Below are 16,114 nucleotides of genomic sequence, written 5' to 3'. Positions count from 1 at the left end.
CCGCCTGGTATACTAACCTGCCAGGACTTCTCGTATAGGTGTACTGCACGAAATCGAGGGGGGGGGCCCTCATTTGGGGGCGTGGCTTGTGGGAGGGGCGTGGCCTAAAAAGTACGCAAATCGTAGGGTATACACACAAATATATATAAATGTTATATATTTGTGTGCGTACCTTACTATGGTTTGTGTACTATGCAAGCCATCTTTTCTAAACATAGAAATATGTAACATTTCTACGTTTATAAAAGATGGCTTGCATACTACACAAACCATAGTAAGGTACGCACACAAATATATAACATTTATATATATTTGTGTGCATACCCTACGGTTTGCCTAGTTTTCAGGCCATCTTTTAAACATTTCAGGTTTATAAAAGATAGCTTTGAAAGTACACAATTCAAGCCACCTTTTATAAAGCTTTGACTACGGACAAAATTGTCCGTCGGCAAAGCTTTGTAAAAGATGGCTTTAAATGTGTACTTTCAAAGCTATCTTTTATAAACCTCGAAATATGTCTAGGAATCCCCAGGTTCGCCGAGGGCTAAAGAAGCCTCGGCGACCTGGGGAAACAAAGGCACATTAACTGCCTCTGGTGATCTCTCGTGCGAGGGGTCACCAGATGCAGTTACTATGACTGACGGAAGTGGCAGCCAATCACAGCGTCGCTGTGGCTGGCTGCCACTTCTGTCAGCTTGCCTGACTTCATTGCAGGCGCATCGCCCGTCGCGGCTGCGGCCGCGACGGGATAATGCATCCCGCCAATGTTGCGGTAGGACTGGGCCCTAGCAGGGCCCCAGCTCAGTCCCACTTTTTGGAGACTACCGGGGCCCAGCCCCGGCAGGTCACGGTCCACTTTAAGCACTGGTTCTACCCCTTTAAGAAATGTTCACTTGTTTGTTCTCGCTCATATACTTCATTCACGTTTTTGTGGGTTTTGGTAGGGTTGTCAATATGCCCCGGTGTCCCCTCTTCCCTTGGGTGGACTCACTGACTTTTGCTAGCGTATGTTGGTTCTCCAGCTGCAAGTCTGTGGCGGTCTTTTGGCGTTCTGCTCCCTCTCTCCGCCTTTGCTTCTCTGCCTCTTGCAGCTCCCGCTCATCTGTTCTGTGGCCTTCCGGGCTTTGGTGGTGTGGAGGCTGCCTTCCAGTACCTGTGAATGCCCAGAAGCCTTTCATTTGCCTCTGGCATTCCCACAGCATACTCCTGCTTGCAGTTCACTCCTCTCTTCCTAGTCGGTGAGCAGGTTCGCTCCACGGACACCACACCATCCCCGCGGTCCCTCGGTCAGCACCGAGAGAAGTAGCGTTCGCCAGCCAGCGTCTGCCTGTCAGCTGGTCTGCTGGTTGAAATCTTTCGGCATCAGACATGTTCCTGAAAGAAATAGAGTGCAGCGTGTGTTCCTGGCATCCAGTGATCTTCATTACTCAGCTCATCTTCTTAGTCACAGTATTTTCTTTTTTAGGGCAATCGCAGTCTGTTTTTGATAACTTTAATGCAAAGTCTGAAAAGGCGTTCTCGTGATCTTATAAGGCAAGTCTGGAAAGGTGTTTTCAGGAGTCTTGAAAGGCAAGTCAGATTTTAAGGACTTGTATACACATCCTGTGAAATTTTTCTAGTACCTTTCCTAGGTGGGTGAGGGTATGTATGACAATATGCCATTAAGGCAGGGGGCATGGAGGGGTATCCTCACAAAAAGGGGGGATACCATGTCTTGTCCGATGATTTAATGAAACCATCCCAAGGGCTGACTCCCACCATATGATCCTCCCTCAGATAGCCGCCCCAAAGACAGGATCAGGTAGGGTTGCCGTCCCCTGGTCAAATGGGGAGAGGCCACAACTGGGAAAGGAATGATGACACCATCGGATTCATCACATAGCCCATAGGAAGTACTGGGGCTCAATGTCAAGTTAGAACTACAGTCAGTATATTAGATTTGTATTAAAACTAAATCAGTTCACCTGTCAGCGGAAGAGGCAGCTAAGGATCCCAGTTATCCTGAAGAATCCCAGACAGGATGCCGGGCTCAGGTTCCACCACCAAGTTCCAAGTCCAGGTAGATGCACGGAAGGATTGTATGCCCTCTGTAATCCAATGGGGAACAGGGGGTCTAGGGTATGCAAACCAGTCCCTCATGCCCTTATCAAAGCAAAGCAATGTCCGCAGGTAGGTTAGGGCTGTTGCGGACAACTGCTCCCACTGCCGGTTCTAGGGTTGGAGGTCCAGGGGTCAGAGGTGCAAAGAATTCTTCAGGTGACAGCTGGGTCTGTCAGTTACACTCTGAGTAACCTTTTAGAAATCGATCATCACATCCCTTGACTTGGCTAAATCTGAGAGTCCCATGACATTGGAGGATACCCCAGGGCACCTCAGTCATGGCGGGTATGTGAAGGTTTAAGGAAGGATATATAACACAGGCTCCACCAGGACTACCCTTCTTGGTAGAGGGTAGCAGCAGTGTAGTGATAACCCGGACCCATTATAGCACCAAGCTGCACGAGGGCCCAGAAAGATAGGTTCCAGATGCAGGGATACAACTCGTCAGAACTCGAGAACAACATCAGAGATGCAGAGCTCAGAAAAAGTTAGGCCCCCCCCAGCTACAGGGAGGGCAGCATCATTTAACACTCTCCTGTGTTGAGTGATGTTAAGATGTATTTCTAAAATCAACCCTGGGAGAATATTTTAGGAGGCCACCCTAAGTGAACAGGGAGCCTCTAAGAGTTTATCCAAAACCCAATCAAGGTACCGTGGGAGAACAGTCAAGGCTTAATCTTAGAAGTGAGTAAGAATGGCCCCAATGAGCTCACATAGAATAACATACCATAATTCAGTTTAGATAGTATGTATACACTACAGTTATTTATTAGGCATTTGAGAACACACTAAGAAATTAAACTATCCCAGTTATCCTGAAGAATCCCAGACAGGATGCCGGGCTCAGGTTCCACCACCAAGTTCCAAGTCCAGGTAGATGCAGGGAAGGATTGTATGCCCTCTGTAATCCAATGGGGAACAGGGGGTCTAGGGTATGCAAACCAGTCCCTCATGCCCTTATCAAAGCAAAGCAATGTCCGCAGGTAGGTTAGGGCAGTTGCGGACAACTGCTCCCACTGCCGGTTCTAGGGTTGGAGGTCCAGGGGTCGGAGGTGCAAAGAATTCTTCAGGTGACAGCTGGGTCTGTCAGTTATACTCTGAGTAACCTTTTAGAAATCGATCATCACATCCCTTGACTTGGCTAAGAAATCGATCATCACATCCCTTGACTTGGCTAAATCTGAGAGTCCCATGACATTGGAGGATACCCCAGGGCACCTCAGTCACGGCGGGTATGTGAAGGTTTGAAGGAAGGACATATAACACAGGCTCCACCAGGACTACCCTTTTTGGTAGAGAGTAGCAGCAGTGTAGCGATATCCCGGACCCATTATAGCACCAAGCTGCACGAGGGCCCAGAAACATAGGTTCCAGATGCAGGGATACAACTCGTCAGAACTCGAGAACAACATCAGAGATGCAGAGCTCAGAATAAGTTAGGCCCCCCCAGCTACAGGGAGGGCAGCATCATTTAACACTCTCCTGTGTTGAGTGATGTTAAGATGTATTTCTAAAATCAACCCTGGGGGAATATTTTAGAAGGCCACCCTAAGTGAACAGGGAGTCTCTAAGAGTTTATCCAAAACCCAATCAAGGTTCCGTGGGAGAACATTAAAGGCTTAATCTTAGAAGTGAGTAAGAATGGTCCCAATGAGCTCACATAGAATAACATACCATAATTCAGCTTAGATAGTATGTATACAACTACAGTTATTTATTAGGCATTTGAGAACACACTAAGAAATGAAACTATCAGGAAGTATTATCATATAAAACCATGTACCACAAATATATACATTCACCAGTAGGTTCACTTACAATGTATCAGTCAATAATTTAATCAGATAAGTAATTTAGAAGCAGGAAAAATTATAAGAACCAATCACAAGTACAGTTCCCTTTGCTTAAGAAGTCCAACCCAAAGATGTATGGTCACAGTCACAGGTTCCAAGAGAAGGTTTTCCAGGAAAAGTATTCTCTGAAAGGATTTGATGGGCTTGTGGTGGTGATTTTAAACACTCCCTAACTATTTAAAAGTGCAATAACTATCTCTTCCTGCCCCCAACGCTAGCCCAGGGGTCGGATACTTGACCCAGGTTCAACAACCAAAGGTAAGTAAAGAGGGAGTTAGGAGACAAAGGGCTTTGCACCCAATGTTATCATATTGAGGACGGGGGGGGGGGTAGGAAAAGTTGCGTTTTCTTACCTCCTGACTCATATTTTCCCAGGTCACATGATGGATCGTCTGGGAATCGCTGGCCACACGGTCTTACGTCCTTGTTCAGGTGAGGGGTTCCCCAGAGGTTGCAGGTTCGAGTGCTTCTTGTGGTCGGGTCGAACTTCAAGATGCGACACCAGAGAATGCAGAAATTCAGACTTTCACAGAGCAGACCCCTTCAGGAATTTTCACAGGATGGAGAAAGGTGAATTCCAGTGCTGATCACACTTTGCAGGCTGAAATTCCAGGAGAAAGCAACGTATGGCACATACTGCCAACCACTACATTTGCAGGCTTATACGTGTAATGGCAACGTCTCTGGTGAAATAGCCCATGAGGGAGCTGGTCAGTCCTTCCGCAAGACCAGGGAAACTTCCGAAGGCTCTTGGGGTATACAACCTCGAACAGGCCTTGAGAATAGTTGTTCCCACTAGTCCAAGAGTTGCAGCACTGACGAGGGACTTCTGCGAGCTTGCAAAGGGGCACAGCATCACCGGGCCAGTGACTGGAGAGGATGCTGGTCCACTGCAGAAGTCGTTCTTGGTCATCAGCAGGCTGCTTTTCATTTTAGGATTCTTGGCTCCAACGTAGACCTGACGAATGTCTGGAGGCGTCCTCCTCTGATCCAGATTCGGAACTGGAAGCAAGTCCAAACACACCAATGGTAAGGATCTGCCGCATTCAAACAGCCAGTAGTTGCCCAACCAAAGACAACTACTGCTTTCACATTAGCCCAGCAGCAGAGTCTGTATGTTACTCACCAGAATGGGGAGTACGTAAAACAGGCCGGACCTCTAGTGCTGGGGAGTTGCTTGAAGGAGCAAGGGTTGGAGCCTCCACCCAAGCCTCCTCTCTGTGAGGGAAAGAACTCTTTAAACTGATATGACCACCTGCTGAACAGTACAGACAAGGGGACCGATCGATCAAAAGAGCGGGGAGAACACACCGCCTCGAACCCAGGCTGTAAAGGAAAGGATAACAAGTTAAACTATATGTCAATTCTAAATCTGGTCTCCCCAAGACTATAGCCCTTAAGTAGTACCTGGTTTAACTCCCCTTAAGCCAAAAGAACTGGAACAACCTATAAAGCAAAGAGGCTTTAGTATATAGCTAAATGTGTAACTCTCCAATATTGAAAACCAAGAAAACTATACTTTACCACTGGTGGAAGTAAGATTGGTGTAAAGAATCCTGGGTAACAACGAAAGTATAAAATAAAAAAAAGGAAGGTTAGTAAGGCAGCTATCCCCGAGCGGAACGAGGGTCGCACTGGTTTCGGGATGGTGCACCACAGCAAAGCGTTCCAAAATGCACTTTAGAAATGAAGCCAAAATCCACAGACGTGATGACAGTCTGATGAAAGAGGGATTCCAATTATAGAGTTGTTCTTACCAGAGTAATCACTATCCAAGAGTCCAGGAAGCAGGCAAGGGTTCTGGTACACGGGCGATCAAAAAACAGCAGAATCAATTATCCAAGAGTCCAGGAAGCAGGCAAGAGGTCTGGTACACGGGCGGTCAATTAACACAGCAAAATCACTATCCAAGAGTCCAGGAAGCAGGCAAGAGGTCTGGTACACGGGCGGTCAATTAACACAGCAAAATCACTATCCAAGAGTCCAGGAAGCAGGCAAGAGGTCTGGTACATGGGCGGTCAGCAAACAAATCAAAATAAGGTTTAAGAAGAAGGAGTCCGTGTGCAGGCAGGGTCGGTACACGGGAAAACAGGAACTTCCAAAATCAAGGTACAGAGAGAGCACTTCGGAAAGTATGCCGGTTGTAACTTTAAACAGAAGCAGCGTTCTGTACGCCGCTGTGGAATAAGTAACAACAAGGAGGCGTACCGTTTGAAAATGAGGCTCCCGTATCAAGGCCGGGAACTACAACCCTTGACAGGTTTTCTGGGTAATGTAGTTCGTGTAGCAATTTTCCACGGTAGCTGCCAGCGCGATAAGAAGGGCGCATGCCGGCGCCGTAACCCTTTATGAAGGGCGATCACTTTCCTGTCCCTTATTCTGGCGTTACCTGGAACTCCCCAATTGTCCTTGTGTACACGGGAGGAACGAGGAAGAACCCGGGGAACGTGGTGCGGCTGAGGGCGAAGTGTAACACTGTAGCACCAAGGGATGTGGACTGGGACCAGACAGTCGCAGACCCCTACCTTGGGCTCACACAAAAGGGCTCACCATCTCGCGAAAACAGTAGCTTTCCCTGCCAAGTTCATGACCTTATAATGGATTTTCCAGATCTGTGAGGACAGGAAGAAGGCCAAACGGCAATTTGGCCATAGAACAAGCGAAAAACCTTGTGGAAAGGCCATGTTAGGGTGCTAGTCACCTTTAGCAGCCATTTGCAGTAAACGCGAAAGTGCACAAGTAAAAATAAAAAAAAAAAGGAAAACAGTAAAAATGTTACAGCTGCCACCATCTTGTCCTAGGCACATATGAAAAGAGACAAGATACCAAAAACCACCCAAAAGATACAATGTTATGAAGATACCAAGTATCCTCATTGCATTGCACCATAAGGCGCTGTATGCAATTGCCAAAACATAAGAATACAAAGAGAAATAACATTTCGCAGTACTGAAAGTCTGATGGACTCATCTGTTGCCTCATTACAATGAGCAAAAGTAAAGGGAACTGAAGCTGAAGGCTTTACTGCCCTTCAAAAACTGTGCAAAGCTTATACATTCAGCAGAGAAAAGCGTGCCCCATTGAAATCAATGGAGGGAAAGGTGCAAAAGATTAAATGTATATAGAATGTTCAAATTTGTTTGCGTAAAATGTATATCTTTTTCTGTTATTTAGTGATTTTGCCCTTATTTTTTATATTTTATGAATTTGTTGAATATACTTATTCTTAATTTGGTGAGAATTTTACTAGTATGTTAGTTTTATTCAGTACTACTGTGTTTTAATCTTTTTCTAAAGGTTTTTTCTTTAAAACCAAAAATAAATAATGAATAAATAAAATGTGCAAAAGAGAAAACCTTTCCTAACAGGTGAAAAGAAAAGCTTTGCCTTGTAGGGGATTGGCTTGGCCAGTGAAGGTTTCTGCAACAGGCATCTGGAATCCCGCATCATCATCTTCAGACCCTTGCATCCAGAAAGGATCAACTGCAGAATGGCCCCAGATCCCTGCCTGATCTACTAAATCCTGAGCTGGGGGCACCCCAGTCCACCAAAAGAAGAACCTATACATTTCCAACTGGGAGGCTGCCCAATCATGGGCAGGCAGCTTAGATACATCTATAACTCACACGCAGCTGGGTGTTGCGTATTGGGCCTTCTGCAACCCCTCGCCCAGATCAAGCCAGTCACAGGGACATAAAAAGGCCTTCTTCCCGGCTGAAGAGGGGTGGCTATATCCCGCCCCTGTATTAGGGGGAAATGGCACAGGGCCAGGAAAGCACAAAGGCGGGTCTTAAATTATATGGACATCCATTCTTAGCACCATGTTGCACAGAAGACTGCCATGCAGTAAAACAATTTAAGCAGTGCACCCAAAAATGGTTAAAACAAATACGCTAGCCATGCGACCAACCTGTGACTAGCAACACCAGATGTAGAAAAATGTCAAAAAGTGAAACTAACAGAGAGAGAAAAGGGTTATAGTGCTTTACCAGCGACATAACGGGGTGACAGGGTTCCCATGCACTGGAAGTGTTAAGGGCTGACCATTGTCCCCAAAACAAATACACTTAAGACAGGGAGTGTGGTCGAAAACGAAGTCGCTCCCAAAACCCAGTTCACCATCACACAAACTGTCTGCAGATATGCTGTGGGTCCCAATGAGCAAGGTGGGAGTTGCAAAAAGAAAGATTTTTCGAAAAAGTGATGATTGGCTTAGTATAAAAAGCATAACAAATGAAAAATGTTCTCATGTGCCTGTGATGACCGAGTCTGAAAAGCAAAATCCAGGAAGGAATGCAACTGCAAATAAGCCTAAAGTAGCCTCCAATGAAACAACGGCATGCTTAATTGAACCAAATTTTATATTTAGGAATAAAGTAATGAACCAATTACATTACAAATAAATAAAAGAACCATATCAGTATGTGTTAATTGAAATGACTGATTACACCACGCTGTGGCATTGTGAAAAGTGCTGAAATTACAAACAGAAGCATGAACTTGACTGTCCTAGTCAAGCTTGCAGATTTCAAATGGATGGCTAATTTCTGCAACAAAAGGTTCATTGATGTTTGATTCGCAATAGGGTGCACCACTGCAACTTAATGCTAAGTCAACCCCCTCACATTAAGAAAAACAATGCACAAACGGATGCATGAAGGCCACGCTGTCCCTACATTCGAAATTACGCTCTTTTAAAATATTTTAGTACTCAGGAGTACCTCAAACGCAAAATGATGCCCTAGAACACAAGCTTTGGAAAAGCCAAGAGGTCCGACTTTGTTTATATATAGATGTTCTTTATTCTGCGATGCAGTGCAAATTTAAGAAAAGTAACAGCAGCAATGTAATGGTGCACAAAACTGAAAAGCAAATCAACGTACAGTGTAGCAGTGAAACAAAACATGCCCTTAAAGCATCATTCACAAATCTTTCACAACCTTAGACGGACCCACTGAGTCCTACAAAATAGCTGCCGCTATAACAGCTTTTACCATCATGCATTCGTTCTTCCTCAGGGGGCATCTGACTGGCACTGAAGTCCCTCTCTAATACGTGACTTGCATGTCTCTTGCAGATGGTGAAAGCTCTTTCTAATCAGACCTAAAGCCAGGAAATCTAGAACAGCGTCACTTCCATTCTGTCCCCTTGCCTCCTCTTGTAAATCTGAAAGATAGCATGTTAAGGTTAGACAAACACCTACACACGTACATACAGTATAAACTCACAGGTCGGATGTGCACATTGTGTAGGAGAACGAAACCCTAAGAGCCAGGAACTGAGGGAAATGTGAGAAAGCGAGATGTAGGGGCAGAAGAGATATTTGTGCACAACCCTCTGGTGAGGGCTGTAAGCATCTGACCTAATGGTAGAACAGTGTGTCGCCCAAAATGGAAAGTCCACACACTCTGTAGCAGAGCAGTCAGATTTAACATCAGGTGGGAGGAAGACTAAACAGGGAGGTACAATTAATCCCAGTAGACATTACAGAATGATAAACCACACTGATATACAGAAAAATATGTGCTTTACTTATAAGGTCACACACAAAATATTTATGATAGGAAAATAAGTACACAGGTTAAATATAACACACAGAAGAGCACAGTATAGATAATAAGCAAGAGTACATGGTCATTTATCACCCTTCTCCCTTTACATTTAAGCCACATAACTGGTGGTAAACAGCACGCATAGAGACTTTACAGATAAGGTAAGACAAATACCCTTAGACAATACAGTACCACACACAACTTGGTTACAAGTTTTGTACCCCATTCTAAATAAAGTATTATTCATTAATACACAGGCACATAACACAGTTCTATCATTTCGATGTAGGGAACTGTAGTGTTGGACTTGCATAGAGTGTTTATATGCAAGCCATGGAATGTTGGCTGTGTAGAACCCCATGTCACCCAGGGTTTCACGAAGCACCGGTGGGACACAGGACGGGACAGATAACCTGGAAAGATATATTTGCCATAGCTCCCATTCCCCTTCCCCTCCAATCCCTGTAACTTAATAAAACGTACTTCTAATCACACTCGCCAGGTTTCCAGAGTACTTAATGTTTCCTGGATATGTGTGTGGACAGGGAATAAATACTACAGGAACATGTGTACACAATGTCCAGCCAAGCCGGGTGGACCACCAAAATACAGGATATTTATTTTATTAAGACAGTCCTTAGGCCCAGAGGAGGCACAGTACACAGCAAATAGGGAACAATTAGCACCATGGTCAAACAATGTATAACCTACTCATTCGGCACTGTTTAGAACCAATAATGAGTGCAATAGGCTCTATCAACGAACCTTAAGCCAAATATATCAACAATGTTATTGAGAAAGAAGTGCCTGACCTATCTGTGGGACCCTATGCACACCCTGGCAGTTTTACAAGAAATTGCATGGGAACCCAACTAATTATGAGTTACCCTGGATGTCAAAGCATTGTACACAGCAATTAAACATAGACATGCTTTGGATGCAATTGATTATGCATTTGCGCAAATCTCTGCTTCTCATTACCTACACCAGACAATGGTCAAGGAATTTCCTGAATTGTCTCTGGCTAACAGCTTTTTTCTGTTCAATGGCATGTTTTACAAACAGAAGAAAGGCATTGCCATGGGCGCAACCTATGCACCATCAATTGCGAATCTGTTCATGCACAAATACGAACAGATACATGCCTTCAGAGAGGACAAATACAAGAGGCACATCTTAAAATGGAACCGCTTTATAGATGATATTCTACTGATTTGGACAGGTGGAAAAGAAGCCTTGGATGAATACAAGACTTATCTGAACAGCTTTGGAATAGAGCTGATTGGAACAGAAAGTGACCACACCATTGACTTTCTTGACATCAGGATAACTGCTACAACAACTGGACTGGAGACCAGAACTCATGAAAACCACTGAGGTCAACTCGGTCCTCTACTCCACCAGCTGTCACAAAAAGAATGTGATTGAGAACATACCTAAGGGTGAAATAAGAAGGGCTCGAAGAAACTGCAGCACAACCAACTCATATAATGAAGAGTGTGAACTACTCCGAGACAGATTTCTGAAAAGAGGATACAAATCAGCCAACATTTCGAAAGCTATGGACCATGTGACCACAATCCCCAGAAGTGAGCTACTGCAGACAAAACAACGTGGCGTTCTGCCAAAACAATGAATGACATCCGCTTTGTAACAAAATACAATGGGGATAGCGCAAAAATCGAGAAAATACTTACAAAACATTGGCACATTTTGGGAGTTGACCAGGACATAAGAGAATGGATACCCGAGAAACCTAAAATCTCCTACTATCGGGCACCAACACGTATGCTTAGTCCTTCATTTATGGAAGCCCAGACGAGCACAGAGGGGAATTGGCTGAATAAACAAACTGGGTCAGGGTTTCATAAATGTGGAACCTGCACAATGTGTCCCCACAGCATCACCACCAACAAAGTACACTTTGAAAATGTCTATGTGCAAAAGATCGACCAATTTATAAACTGTCGTACTAAATTTGTTATCTATGTAATAATATGCATATGTGGACTCAAGTACATAGGCAGTACCATACATGAACTACGGATGAGAATAAGGGAACACCTACGCTCCCCGAAAACAACAGAAGCGAGATATCCTCTAGCCATTCACTGGCAGGAAAAACACCACATGGACAATCAAAAAGACATCGGATTTGCTGGCTTGGAGACGATCAAGCCTGATACCAGAGGAGGAAAGAGAGCCCTGAGACTTCGACAAAATGAGGCAAGACTAATTTGTAGAACTAGAAACACGGAGCTCGACTGAACATGAGTTAAATTTTTTCTTGTAAGGTACAGCTGTAATGGTGCTCTTTATCTATTTCACAATGGTCAGAACCCTGACCTACATCCCACCCAACCCACCACACCTACCACTTTGGACCACACCACTCAACCACCGCCTCACCAACCAGGGACCTGCCCAACTATGGACTGACCTGACTTCTTCTTTTTGCGCTCAACCAAGGGACCATCCTCGGCCCACTACCGCCATTCCTCACCCAGAGGGTCCTTCCCTCCCCACTGCCATCAGTCACTAGCTGACCATCTCACATGACTCTCCCCGTGCATATCACCCAAGTGATACGCCACCAGCACGCATTACTTCGGTAATACGCCCACAGACCTCCAATACATGGCTCCACACTAGCCTCCCCTTAGGGGAATAGTTCACTCCAGCAGACAATAACATACTCCAAGAAAAATCAATATGACATAAGCCACTGTGCTCTTAAAATCTGGCACTTGGTCACGTGTTTACTATCCCATGACTCCAGCTTCACCTCATGACCAACCAGCAACACGCATTGACCAATGGGCACGCCTCTTCCCATGGAAACATTGCAGACCACCCTGGCAACATACACAAGCCATTGCGCTCCCACTTTATGGCCCCTGGTCTCGCGCCCACCATCCCACGACTCTAGCATGAGCTGCCCATTTAAACATTGCAGACCACCTTGGCACCACAACACAAGACATTGCGCTCCTACATTGTGGCACTTGGTCATGCGTCTCAGCAACACGCACTGACCAATGTGCACGCCTCAGCCCATTCAAACATTGCAAACAATAGACATGAACGGCAGGAAGACCACAACAACACTCAGCTGCTAGCATGACCAATCAGGAACCCCAGACCATTGCCCAATGGAATACATTCCCCGGGCCAATCACCGACGGCCTCTCTGTAATTTAACGCTTTTGGACAAGCCACTCCATTGTAGCTTGATTCGAAGGCGGAGACAAACCATGAGATAAGATGCGCCCTTTAAATCAACGTCTACTACCGGCTGCGAACCCAATGCAACCGATCCTTTACTTATGGGAAACCATTTCAAGATTATGCTTAGCAGTAGACCTCGCTCCTCTCCTACCATAGATTCATGAGACGGCGGGTCTCCGGGCACCCGGGCACTTACTAAACCTTAGCTGCCATTCGGTGAATGAACAAGACACGAGACGTCTTTCAAATGGCACTGCGGTTAATAGCCCCTAGGCACCAGAACCGCCACAAAGCACACTATTCAGAAGGGACCTGATTAACCCCTAGGCACCCGAACACCAAATCTCTACCGCCATGCAGCACATGCTACAGGCTCAAGAAGTTTTTTCAATTTAGCATGTCACAACCTGATCGGAACTCACACTCACACCGTCAACAGCCACAGACCCTTCTCCCATCCCCCTTAGGGGTCACTTAGGGAAGGGTCCCCGGGCACCAGTGCCCTTACTCCACGGAACCGCCAACAGGCACCTGCCACTATTTCAGAGAATCCTCGTTCTGAGAATATGGATCACTGTAGAATGCGCATAGAGGCGCAGCACACAATATATGTGAACCACAATAGGGGACGATATACCACAAGAAGGTAGGAATAATTGCCCGCCTTACATGGATTTAGAACTGGGATACACATTATGTGACGGACCACGGAGCACCCATTCGTTGGAATATTATGCTCGTACACCACACGTAAGGGCCATGTTACAATACGTATGTAGCACATGGCACCACCCATAGGCACCAAAACTCTCACGGGGGAGCACCCAGAGGGAGGCCCTGAGAACACCATCAGATAATCCACACCAACACACTGCTGTGCCTCTCATCCTAACAACCAGGCATGAGCCTTCGCCAACAATGTCCACTTTTTAATTATTCAGGCACTGATCTCGACTTACTTAAGAACAGGGCCGACTGCAGCCCTACAAACTCCAACCACCCAGGACCAACTGGGCTAACCAGACGCTCATGCACCAAGCATAGATGAAGACAGACCCTTAGCTATCACCCACCAGGTAAGACCTACCCATTAATACGCCGCCAACCATTATATCATCAATTGATGGATTCATGAGAATAAAATTAAAAAAATGGAAACCATGATCTCTGTGGACCTACATTCTTTACGCACCTAAACTGAAAGCAAAGGAGGAAACCTTTGTATACTAAAAACAGCACACGTGCCGAATGAGTGGGAACTAAAACAAATCTCTCTTGATACACACAGTAGGCACCACGAGCGCAGGCCTCTAAGTTTCCACCAAATGGCTGCTAGTCCACCTTAAAAACAGAGATGGAGGGTACGACAACCCATGGTTACTGGTGCTCCTAACAAACAATGTACAACCTATGCAGGAGTGTAATACACAGATTTAGAAATACCGAATAGATCAAGGAAGGTCTCTAATAATCCACGACTTGGTGAAGCACACCAGGGAGCACAGGTGTGCCCTAGAAAAATGCCATAATCCAGGTAAGTACCTTCCAGTGTCACTTGTAGGAGTTAAAGGTTGAAGAAAATACCCCATGAGAAACAACAGACCAATATCTGTAGGCTGACATTCAGTTATGATGAAAAACCAGGTATGTCCCAGTTCTTTGCACAGGTACTCGGTACAAACCAATCAACCACAGTGGACAGCAGCAGTGCCCTACAGCAAGAGATCCAGTGAAGGTTTCGAGAACCAGCAGCCGCAGGAACAGAGAAGCAAAGCAGGATTCAGCCGCCAAATGTTAACCATTGGGGAAACATGGTTGAAGGGGACCTGCAGAACCAGACTACCATGGTCCACAGGCGAGTATCTTGAATTACCTACAAACCCAGGGCCCAGTGTTGGCTCCTGTGCTAAGTCTGAGCATTGTAAGGCCTAGGACTTTGTGTTAAGCCATTTTATTTCAGGATGCATTATTTGAGAATTGAGGCCTTGCAGGGTTTGGTCTGAGTAATGGCTGCACTTCTGCTTTTTCTCCATCATGTTGGTGTTCTTTGTGTCTATTGCATGCCGCCATTTAATTATTCCCTGCCCGTTTATGCTGCAACATCTCCCAACCTGCCCATTTCTATACTACTTGAACCACCCTGTCTGAGTTGTCTGCTTTTGCGAATGCACACTACTTCTCGCCCTACTTGTATCGCACAATCTATTCTACTTTTCGTGGCGGCTGTATGACCATTTGTGTTTCACTAACTGTTTACATAGCATTTCTCAGCTTGTACTTTCATTCATGCTTGAGAATAGGTGGGGGCGTGGCCAGACCTGTGCAACTTTCATCTGCACCATCACACCTGAAAACACCATTCCAGGAGAGCAGAACAACCCAATAAGTAAACCCTTGTTACCCCTGTGTTTTTTTTAATGGAACTGAGCAACCTCCAACCATTTCTATTATGGAGACAAATGTTTGTTTAGATATCAGTTGCCTTTGAGTGTATTCGGAGGGGTGGGATGACCCAGATCACATTACAGAGTTTGTGGGCATAGAAAGCCACAGGGATACCACTCCCATAAATATCATTGAATAGATCAAAGAAGCAAGGGAGACCTTGATGACAGAAGGCACTTAGAATACCACCTTCTATTTCTAATTTACTAGATAAGAATTTGGTGTCAAGGGTTCCCAGTGGGCCGGTCATGGCTGAATCTCGGTCATCATTGACCTTTTCCTCTTTTATGCCAGTAACAACCATGGTCGCTCTGAATGATAATGTCTATCCAATTTGTCGCACCTTGGAAGAAAAGAGATTAACAACCCCGGTACTGTGGGTACAACCGTGCAACAAGTACCAACAGGTGGCCCTGCGCAGTACACAAAAATGCCATTTACAAAAACACCCTTTATTCTTCCGAAGATTACTGATGGTGCATTGGAACCATGGCAGTCCGAAGGTGCCGCTAAAACCATGTTACTGTATGGTGAGAGCATACACTATGTAATGCTAGAACGCAACTTTAGATTAAAAGGCTATTACACACTTAATAGACAATATTTTTTAGCCTTATTTTAAGGAAATACATAAGTTGAGATCAATTATGGTATCGGACATTGTTTGTGTTGAATTTGTCAACAATGTTAAGTGGATAGGGTAAAGATTGTCTGTTTCAAAAATGATACACAATATTGTCTTATTGTTTTTTATGTATTGAATAATATTGAGGCACCGTTCGAAATTATACCAAAATATGATGTTGAGATTAAAATTCAATTTGTTTCCCACACAGGACATTATCTGCGCAAGACAAAAAATTCCAAAACATATAAGATGATGTCGTCTTTGTATAAACGAGGTGGAAACTTTAGAACATCTTTCTGTTCGATATG

At 45.1% G+C, this 16,114-nt stretch overlaps 1 protein-coding gene across 4 annotated transcripts in view; it reads right to left on the bottom strand.

The window, feature by feature from the left end:
• Positions 1–16,114, bottom strand: part of LOC138492643 (tRNA (32-2'-O)-methyltransferase regulator THADA-like) — a 511,604-nt gene that overhangs the window by 262,560 nt on the left and 232,930 nt on the right. The window lies entirely within an intron of this gene.

The sequence above is a fragment of the Ambystoma mexicanum genome, chromosome 10 (genome assembly GCF_040938575.1).
Source record: "Ambystoma mexicanum isolate Mex_15411 chromosome 10, UKY_AmexF1_1, whole genome shotgun sequence".
NCBI lineage: Eukaryota > Metazoa > Chordata > Amphibia > Caudata > Ambystomatidae > Ambystoma > Ambystoma mexicanum.
Note: the sequence above shows the minus strand (reverse complement) of the source record. Positions and strands in the feature narration are given on the sequence as shown.